Consider the following 11,701-nt stretch of genomic DNA (forward strand, 5'->3'; position numbering starts at 1 on the left):
CAGTTTTAGACCCTGAGTTTACCCGACTCATAGAATCAAAAAGGGTTATTCAACCAGATTTGGACAAATTTTTCTTAGATTCTTTTGACAAATTAGAAGCCTTGACCTCTACGTTGATTAGTACTATAGATAGTGATTATCTTCAACAATTTGTAGAGCTAGTTACCCTTACTGCTGCTGCATCTCAAATTTCTTCACAGTCATCACTCACTGTAAATCCACCTTCCTTTACCACAACTTCATCAATTGTAACCAAAATTCAATCACCTAAATCACTTATTAATCAGTCATCTTCATCACCATATAGTTCACCTCCATCAATTTCAATCCCTTCTTCAACCACCTCAACTGTACCCCCCAGTCAAACCAGAATCACAGCAATGGAAAATATATATGCTCCTCATGTTTTACCAACCCAACTTCATGCCATGCCTGTAGATTATCAAAGTAAGATTTTCCTATTTGATACTACTGGTCATTACACTACCCAACAGCATGTAAACAAGATGTCTGACTTTTTTTAATTGCATGAAATAGATGAGGCAGATGTCCAAATGAGACTCTTTTCCCAAACTTTAACTGGTGATGTCAAGAAGTGGTTTAAAGCCTTTCCTTCCAACCACATTGCAGACCTAGCAAATTTTCAAAGGTTATTCATTGATAGATGGGAAAGGAAAAAGAACCCATTGCAAATACTTTCTGAATATGGAAATATTAGGAGATCTCCCAACGAGTCAATTCAGGACTATTGCACTAGGTTTAATAATATCTATAATGAAATTCCGACCAACATAAAGCCTCCACCTGACCTATCATTGACTAAGTTCCCTGATGGTTTTGATGTTGATATGTCATACCAACTAAGGGAGAGAAATCCTTAAACCCTTGAACAAATGCAGAGTAATGTTGTCAGTGTAGAAGCCAACCTGTTAGCTAGGAAAGCACGAATGAGGAATGAAAAGAAAGTTGTATTTAAAGAAGAAGCTTCAACTTCATATGGAAAAGTAGATGTTTTAGCTAAAAGTTTAGAAATAATTATGGATAGGTTAGATATCATGGATAGGAAAAATCAATGGGAAAATCAACAGCAACAACCCCCAATAAGAAACCCAAATTTTAGGAAGAACCCTAATGCTGCAAAAAATACTACACCAGACCAATAGATTAGGCCACCCTTCCAAGAAAACTATGTTGAAGAATCACAAAACCAAGAGGCACAAGATGATACCCAGATTAACTTATTAGAGACCATAGAGGAAGACATTGTTTTTCTTACTCAAGAAGAATAGGAGTTATATATGCTCTAGCAGTTATAGTTAGAATCTGGTGAATCTTTTGATTTTAAACAAGGGTATGAATCAGCTATATATGAGGTGCATAAACAATATAGCTTGAGAAGTAAGAAGAATAATGAGACTCCCATTAAAAGATCCATCCAAACTCAAACTAAGATAATAAAAGTTGTTAAAAAAAATTTGCAAATTCTCCCTAAGGGAACACTTGAAACTTCAACCCCTAGGATTTTAGATATAACCTCTAGTGAAACCCAAACATAGCCAATCATTAACAACAATGAAGATAAAAGAAAACAAGGTAAAACAATAGAAACACAAACTGAAATTCCTACCACTGAGAAACAAGATAAAGACACTCAAACTACACACATTAAGGAAGATTTGAATCAAACAAACAAACCTCAACTCCCTTTCAATATTAAAAATGAGATAGCTAAGTTGAAGATATCAGTTCCTCTGACTGAACTGGTAAAAAACGAATCTTATAGGTCACAGATAATTGAGACGTTGAACATAGGAGAGGGAGAGGATTCTGTTAATTTAAATGATGACTGGCCTGAATTGTTATTTGGCCCTGAGGCCAATGGAATTCACCAGCAAGGGGGAGTTCCTATGTTTTACATCAACCTAAATATTCATGATAAAAATTTTCATAACACTATGTTGGACTCAGGAGCGTCCCACAATCTCATGCCAAAAGCAATAATGGAAAGATTGAACCTAGACATAACCACGCCTGATAAGGATTTATTTTCTTTTGACTCCGGCTAGGTTAAATTCCTTGTTTTAATCAAAGACTTATGTGTGACTCTTGTCCAATGCCCTGCAAAGAGCATTCTAATGGACATTGTAGTTGCAGATATCCCACCAAAATATGGAATGCTACTATCTCGCTCGTGGGGAGCAAAACTGCAAGGATCTTTGCAATTGGATATGTCTTATGCGACCATATCCATTTTTGGCCAACCAAGAAAATTATATAGGGAGACATTGATGAAGTACATGGTTAGTAGTGAGGAGAAGCCCCAAAAATTTCCCATATACTCCATGCACTCAGATTTGGACTCCTTCATCTTATACAATGCAGAAATTGATAAAAAGGAAATCACACCCAAAGACCTTAAGTACAGAACAGCTGATAGTGGGAACATATTCCATGAATCACTTTGGCATTTAGACTTTGATGGGTCTGTAAATAGGTTGGGGGCTGGTGCAGAAGTCTGGATCCATAATATGGAAAATAACCATGCTGAGGGTCATGCTTTCAAATTGAATTTCAAATGTACCAATAACATGGCCGAATATGAAGCCCTGATTCTATGGTTACAATTGGTTAGGAAGCTGGGAGCCAAAAGAGTTTCTATCATGGGAGACTCAGGGCTAATTATGAAACAGATCAGTGGTGAATATTCTGTCAACAACCCTAGGCTTGGTAGATATAGGGATACTATTTTAGACTTGGTCAAGGACCTCCTGGAATCAAACTTTGTTGCCATTCCAAGAAAACAAAACATGCAGGCTCACAGTCTGGATACATTTGCTAGTACTTGTAAATTGCCATTTCAACCAAACCACCAGTACACTGCAGAAGTCAAACACAGGCCTGTTGTACCAAATAACCTTAAGTATTGGAAAATCTTTTCCCATGACTCTCAGATCTATGATTTCATGAACAGTGAAGGTGAATTTTGGAACTATAAGATAGATACTGATTGAACAATAGACAGTGATGTAGAAAATAGCTTAGATGTAAATGTTTTTGATGTACATAAACCCACTAAATTTACCAAAGTAGAAATAGATAGTTTAGAGGATGTAGAGATATATGAAATAATGGATGATGATCTAGAGATTCTTAATTTGAAAGATAATTTTTTGCCTAAAGGATTAATACCTTTAGAGGATTTGTTTGACTCTAATGATGTAGCTAGAAAGCCCAAGTTGGAACCTCTAAGAGCTGACATAGAAAAAGTTAATATAGGGACTGAAGATAATCCAAAGCTTATTAAGATATCTAAAGCCCTACCCCCAGAGGAAAAGGTCAAATATATAAATCTGTTTAAAGAGTTCCAAGATGTATTTGCTTGGAGTTATGAAGACTTAAAATCTTATGACACCAGCATAATCCAACATAAAATACCTCTAAAAGAATGTCATAAACCTTTCAAACAGAAACTTAGAAGGATAAACCCAGTTCATATGCCATCCATAGAAAAAGAGGTTAAAAGAATGTTTGATGCTCAGATAATAACACCCATTAGATACTCAAACTGGATTTCAAACTTAGTTACAACTAGGAAAAAGATAGGTGAAATTAGACTTTGTGTAGATTTTAGAAACTAGAACAAGGTTTCTTTAAAAGACAACTACCCCCTACCGAAAATGGACCATATATTGCAAAGGGTAGTGATCTCATTTAGGATTTCACTATTAGATGGATTCTCTGGCTATAACTAGATATTAGTCCAACCTAAGGACCAACCCAAAACTGTGTTTACTACTCCTTGGGGTACCTTCATGTATTTGAAGATGCCCTTTGGATTAATGAATGTAGGTGCCACATTTTAGAGAGCTATGGATATAGCTTTTTGCAAAGAAATCCATGATTTCTTAGTTGTATACCAGAATGACATTACATTCTTCTCTAAATCAAACAATGAACATTTAGACCACCTCAGAAAACTATTTATCAAACGCAGGAAATTTGGGATTTATTTAAATCCTAAAAACACACTTTTCGGTCTAGAAGAGGGAAAGTTGTTAGGACACATCATATCAAAAGATGGGATTAGGATAGACCCTGCTAGGATAGAAGCCATTTTGACCATTTCCCATCCCCGAAACATAAAAGAGCTACAATCATTTCTAGGTAAGATTAATTTTCTTAGGAGATTCATCTCAAATCTAGTAGAATTAATTAGGGAATTAAATAACATGCTAAGAAAGGACTCATCAATCAAGTGGACATTGGAATCCAAACAATCATTCGAAGCTATTAAGGAAGCATTAACCAAGACTCCAGTCCTCATTAGTCCTGACTTTAGCAAAGATTTTATTATTTTTTCATTTGCTTCAAAACACACCATTGCAGCAATCTTGCTACAAAAGAACAATCAAGGATATGAACAGCCAATAGCATTCTTTAGCTAATCCTTGAGAGATGCTACACTAAAATACAATATCATGGAAAAATAGGCATTGTCTTTGGTTAAAGCTATCAAAGATTTTAGAGTATACATTTTGTACTCTCACATCATTTCTTATGTTCCAAACTCTATAGTTAAGGACATTTTGACTCAAAATGGGCTTGAGGGAAAAAGAGGCAAGTGGATTGCCACAATATTGGAATATGACATAGAGATAAAACCTAGACCAAGCTCATCAAAGGCCAAGGTTTTCCCTTCATATTCAATTTGTTTTTCAGCACAGTTTGAGTTTCATTTGCTTTGAAATAAATTTTGGGATGTTAGGTGGAGGTTGGAATGGCCCTATGCTTTGGCCCTCATGGGTGCTCTATGGAACCATTTTTTAACTGAAACTTAACTCGTGAACAAAACATAGTGTTCAAAATTGATAGTAGTTTGAAACTTGACGGCACACACAACCCCTTTTTCTCACGTTGGCCTATCCCAGCTACTTACATGACCTGAATTTTGCGTTGTTCTAGCTCACTCATTATTTTGGGAATGAAGGAAAACTAAAGAAACCTTTTTAACACACAAATTTCGAGAAAACAATAAGGTCTCTAAAAAACTAGAAGCAACCTCTTTGCAAGTCAAATAAGTCGGGATCCCTCGTCCACCCAAGCTTACATAGCCACCTCAAATAAGTGAAAATAAGTACAGACAAATAAGTGCCAATGAGCACATCCAATTATTAATAATAAGGGCTAAAGGACTGAGAAAGGCTTCATGTGCAAAGAGGTAAGGCAACAACTCTGCTGAGGTACTGACCAGGCTCGCTGGTAGTGGAGCAACGTTTGTGATTTCTAGGTAGTGACTCTGTCAAGGTACTGTTCAAGCTTGTTGGCAATGGAGCAACACCAGAGTACCGTGACTATTATACCGAAAATACTTAAAGCTCATATCATTACTTCAACTTCCTTTTCCTTCTCGAAACAATAAGAATTGATGTCCTATTCCATGTGTTAAAGGCCAAGTTTTCTTAGAAAGGGGATAACTGACCAATGTAAAGGAGAGACCCAGGTACCATCAGTAGGACCCACAACTCTATGGAAACAACACTCATTGAGGTCCCCCTTAAGCTAGGCCATAAGACGTCTCGAGATCCTAGAGTTCTCCCAGTGAATCACCAATTGTTGTAGCCGCTGCAACAACCCCTCCAAAATTTCAAGCTCTTCAAAATTTAGGAGCCCCTTTTACCTTACAAGAGTTTTCCTCATCCTAAGAATCTGTTCAAGAGCTCGAGAGACCAGAAAAGCCTCGTAAGAACCCAAGGTTTTCTTCCAAGTCAAGCTAAGTCACAATGTCTTCCAATTCATCCAGTTGTAGCTGCATAATGCAAACTTTCCTTCACATGCGTCTAGTGTGACCCATGCGACCCGATCAACCTATGTCGCATAGGTCGCATAGGTCACATCTCTAAAATTTGCGAACATTCCGACCACGCGACCAATAGGTCATTGGGTCGCAAGGTTGCATAGGTCACAATTCACAACCACTGCGACCACGCAATGCTTGCGACCTAGCGACCTTTGGAGTGTGCAAGTTCGCATACGTCACGAGATCACACTCCTCCCCCACTCAAGGAATTGAAACCCATGAAACCTCCACACATGTGACAAAAGATATATATATATATATATATAACAAGTCACCCAGGGATCATTTGTTACAGTTATTTGGTCGCATGAGAGACAAGGAAGATTTGTGACTAGGGCGCATGCACGTTTTCTCCAGGTATGCAACCTTTCCTCTTCCCCTGTAATCATTTTCTTCATCAAAGTGTCTCCATCTTCCATCCTGACCCTACAGATTCCAACCCTAGGGGGTTTTAGATACATTTCGACCTAAGTTGCACTGCAAACCTCAAAACAATGCCTCTGGCCTCATGCAACCCCTTTTTCCTCCCTCGCAATCATTCCTCGCCCTTAGCCACCCCTTTTTTCTCCTGTGAGCCTGACCATTTTGCCTTTAGGAATTCTAGACATATCCCTAAGTATTAAGCTACCCTTTTAGCTTGCTTAATGCAATGGTCACACAACCAATATCTGTGATAGCATAAATTTCGTGACTGGTACGACCTCACGATCGGCGCAACCCTTCGACCTCGTGACCAGTGCGACTTAGTAATTGGTACGACCCCGTGACCCATGACTCGTATACTTAGTCGCTAAGTCACACTCCTACCCTTGTGACCCCTGTGACCACTTTCCCTGGAAACTTGCCTAAAGACCTCCTCACAACATCTAGAACTGATTTTATTTAAGCAATCTCTGTTATCTTTTTTCATGTCGTCACTCTCATCATGGGATTGTTTGTTTGACATGCCAGGTGACGTAGATATCGAGTGCATCTCCATCTCCTCTTTTGAAGACAAGATGGCACCCCCAACTACAAAGGCCGCTCATAGAAGCTCAAGGAGAAGTTCATTCAAAATCTATCAGTATGAGGAAGCACCCATCTATGGAAACACGACTTGCAATATCAGTAAGACTACAAATCTCTCCTGGTACAACATCTATGAAGAGTTTGCCAAGCCAGACATACCAAAAACCCAAGAAGATTTCCCAGTGTACCTGAATGTCAATAGGTCTAAGCTCCAAAAGGTAGCGTCACACCCTCCTATCTTTCTGTGCAATGAAACTATCAATTGGGTCCTGCAAAACACAAACACAGATTAATGGAAAATGAGGGACCATACTAGCGCACCCTTAGCAGCAATCTATTCTGTGGATATTTCCACTTACTACAGACTCCCTGAGAAGCAGGAGACCTTGAATACCCAGTTGCTCCCCAGCGTTGCAATGATGACTAAAGACATCCTAAGGGAATTGTGGCAGGACTTGTCTAAATTCTGAGTTAGAGTAGATTAGGTGTACATGACAAAGGAGCTAAGGAAAAAATTTCAACTGATTGTCACCATGATGTGCCGCTTGTATGGAAAATAAAATTGTGATATATTCCATGGTACCTGGGTCCCTCTCATGTACGTTTTCGCCACCCGTTGAACAATCTCCAACTAAGAAAGCATAAAATGTTATGCTTTATAAACATTATCAGAACCAAGCATCCAGAGACAGAGCAGCCATTGGAATTCTATATGGCTCCATACCTCCTATATGTCATTTGTACAAGATGTCAGTTTTATAACTAGATATATAATTGGGATACATTAGCAGCCAGCCTTGTGCACCACCACTACAGGGTCTTCTGGGACACTACCTATAAGGGTATATAAAATGTTATTTCCAAATATTTTATCGCCGCACTATACCAGCAACTATTTGGGGAGGAGCCACTGTGCATGTCGAGGAGGGCTATGGAAACCGTTGTCAATTTGGCACATTGGTTCCCCATCCAGGAGGGTATGTTGATTAGAGTTTTTGATACCCATAAGGCCCCCATGATGTGCCCAGCTTTTTCACTGATAAAATACTCCTGCGAGAAGTATTCTAACAGATGATGCAAGGTTTTTCGAAGGTACTAAGAAAAGGCAAGAAGAAACCATGGCCGACCTTCCTGCTCATCATCAAAGCATATGTAGTTGAGAAATTCAAACAAGTCGAAACAGAAGCTCAAGCTTTGAAGCGTAGTCACTTTGTAAACCTGAAATATCATATGAACAATCCTGAGAAATTCGTGGCTTCCCACTACAAGAAGGAAAAATTTAGCTAGTCATATTCACACACCAGACAGGATTATGAAGACGAGGTAAAGAATTTTTATAACGCCACTAGGGAACTCAGTCCCAGTGAGCAACAATAAAGAGACGAGGAGATTCTCGAGCACTCCCAAGAAAATCTCAATCTTCAAGACAAAGCCTCCACCCTGAAGAAGAAACAACAAGAAACACAGAAAGCCACCGGGAAATCGGAGAAGCAGAAGGAGAAAGAGGTAGAATATATTCCAAGCGACCCAGAAAAAGGAAGACAATAATGAAACATTGGAACAAAGGAACGCCACCTTGAAAAGAAGAAACAAGATCTCAAGCAATCTCAAGATTCTAGTGATCAAGGCTAGCTCGAAAAGAAGATGCGACGGGAAGAGAAGGAAAAGAACAAACGGCTAGAAGAAAAGCAGCATGAGGAACGAAGGGCCCAAGAAGAAGCAGGAAATAAAAGATAGCAAGAAGAAAAGAAGGCCAAAGAGGAGGAACAGAATAGGAGGCTAGAACAAGAGCTAAAGGAGAAATAAGAAAAAATTAAGCAGGTCAAAGAGCTCAAGAAGCAACAGGCGCTAATAGAACAAGAGAAGAAGCGATTGGAGGAAGAACTAACGAAGAGTAAGGAGGAAGAAAGTAGGAGAGTTGAATGTGGAGAGACTAGTAAGATGTTTGAGCTGGACACGGAACAAGATGAACTACCCCCATTAGATGTTCCTCCTTCTACTCCCCTCACTAGAGGGTACCTTCCCTTACAAGAGTTAGGCTTCTCGGAGGAGCAAGAATAGGAAGTCCTAGATCTCACTAAGCTCACCCTCAACCAAGTCAGCCTCAAAATCATGTAGGAAAGACAAAAGTATTATGTTAGAAACCCACTGGATCCCTTATCGGTCACCACAGTCAAGGATATTGTGCATGACACCACTGTGAATCCAAAGATGATCGCCTCAGTTGGGATAGATTTCATAACCTCCATGGAACATAATGTGGCCCGGATGAGAAAATAGATCACAGGCCTTCAGAATAGGCTTTACTCATCAAAATAAGGGGTCGCTAGAGCATAGCATAAGAGAAAGAGAGAAGAAGAAGAAAATTCATCACTCCATTTAATTCACTCAAGCACAATGGAATTCCAGAAGGAAATCAAAGGAGAGGCAAAGACCCTCGAGGAAGCCATGGTGATGGTCTACGAGGAGATGTCAAAGTTACATCATACAGTGGCCCAAATATTGGCTATACAGACTCACACAAAAGAGAGAGTTGTGATGCTGAAAGAAGTCGTGGTCGCTCTAGATAGTATGAGCGAGTGGTCCGTCAAGTACCCAGGAGCACCAGTGGTATTCCCCAAGAAGGATTGGATCACCATGAAAAAACCAAGGTTAATCTCCACATCAAGATCCAGTCAAAAGATAAACTAGCCAAAGATGTGGACATGGTGTTGGCTTCATACAAACACCTTTTTAGTGGCCTAGAGGCTATGATCCAAATTCATGGAGTTCCATCCATCGGGGAAGTCAGACACGTAAGGAAGCAGGAAGATATCTCAAGGGAAGTTCGGACCTTCGTTGATACATATAAACAAGTAGCCCTTGGAGAAGATCTACCTATTACTAAAGAGAATATCACACGCTATGTGGTGGAACTAGTAATAATGTACACCAAATTGGTGACTATGAGTAATCAAGTGAATGCCAAAAGGACCACCCTCATACCGTATGAACTTGAATGGCTGAACATACATGATGAAGAGCAGTCACATATCACCCCCATTACAGTTGAGTACAAGCTATGGCGCACATACCTAATGAAGCAGCTCAACCTGGATATCCCAGAACTTACTATTGTTAAATTGATAAATTAGATTAACAATTTATTTTGTGATTTTTGTAATTAGATAGGATAAGACATTTTTGGAACGTAGAAGGTGATAAGGAAGTCCAAGAGTCACCAGCTAGTTGAAAGGTCAAGAGGAAGCCCGAGAGTCAGGGGTAGGCCAAGAGTCACCCTCATTCTATAAATACACCCTCATGACACATTGTAATGGACTTTTAGCTTAAGGACTTTTTTGTGACATATTGCTTGAGAGAACTTATGCTCTTCTAATTGATGCAAGGAGTAATTGTTATGTTCCACTATTGGATTCCACAAATATTTTATGTCGTAATGCCATGATTATTTTTCACTTGATGTATCGAACGTTCCTGAGAGTTATTTGATATACAGTATGTTCATGTGATGTCTCATACTACAAACCTTGTTTTTCCACACGTGGATGGTATATGATTTGCTAACTCTATGCTTATATTGGTGAACTGTTTCGTTGATATTGGCATATTCTATCATTGAATATATGTTTACATATGCTTATATATTTTTTATTATTGTGAACTAATTTACAGTTGTTAATCACTTTATTTTATAGACATGAGTCTTATCTGATGTCTGCTGAAAATTACTTTATGTAAAGTTTATGTTGTTTATAATTTGTCTATTCATGGAATGCACGTTATATGATATTTGTCAATTATTTCCTTGTGTTTATTGAGGTTCATGCGTTCAATTGAGCCTGTATTCCACTTTTGTCTGAAGTAAGCCCAACTCATTTGAGCGGCAGCTGGGCCTACATACCGGATGTGATCCCTAAATCAAATGGTGTAGGGTCTAGTTGGGATCCTACATCGAAGAGATCCCCTTTGCTGTTGGTGGAGAAAGCCAGCCCATCAACAGAACAATAATGAAATTTGTTTATTTTACCATTCCTTTCCCTCACCCATCTTGAACTGGTTTTGCACCTTTTTAAACCTTTAAACCCTTTTGCGTGGTACGAGAAGGATCATACTAATGAATTTTTTATCTGTAGATCGGGCAAGGTTGCCGAACCTACCTGGCCCAAAATGGACAACACTGCACCAAAAATAATACATAGATTTAGCTTTGTTTGAAGAGCTTCTAATGCCTATGCACCATATTAAAAATTTCAATGGATAGGCTAGGGGCTGTAAGCTGTAACCCTTGTCACGCCATAAAAGCATCAATGTTTTGATCTTTGTAAAAGCATCACAAACTAGACAGACTATACAAGGAGAAGGAAGAGAGATGGGTTTTAACCCTCTGTTTTAATATCAATCCACCATGCAGACTAGGTTGGCTACCGCAAATGGGGCGGACATAATTTGTGGTAGGTTAGCCAACCGACCAGAGGTAAGTACTTTGTTTGATTCATAGTCTGTCCAAGTTTTAGCACCTTTAGCCACTTTTATCAGTTTTAAATTCAAATCAAATAAATTTCAGGGGTACCTTATCCTCTTACTTAGAAGTAGTATGACTATTTATAACATATATAGAATTTTAAAAACAAGGAGGTCAACTATATTCTTTGGTTGATAGAGATATATGATGTTTATTTTTTGCTATAACTACATTTAGAGTTGAACCTAAGTGATTCCATCACACTTGAAGAATGTGTAAGAAACTAGAGTAGATATTTGTTCATCTTGTGTGTCCGAGTTAGTTAACTTAAGGATTTGAAATTTGGCCTATCTCACATGCAACTGAACCCAACT

This window comes from Pinus tabuliformis, chromosome 2_2 (genome assembly GCF_031772625.1).
Source record: "Pinus tabuliformis cultivar Carrire ecotype Pingquan chromosome 2_2, CPIR1, whole genome shotgun sequence".
Lineage (NCBI taxonomy): Eukaryota > Viridiplantae > Streptophyta > Pinopsida > Pinales > Pinaceae > Pinus > Pinus tabuliformis.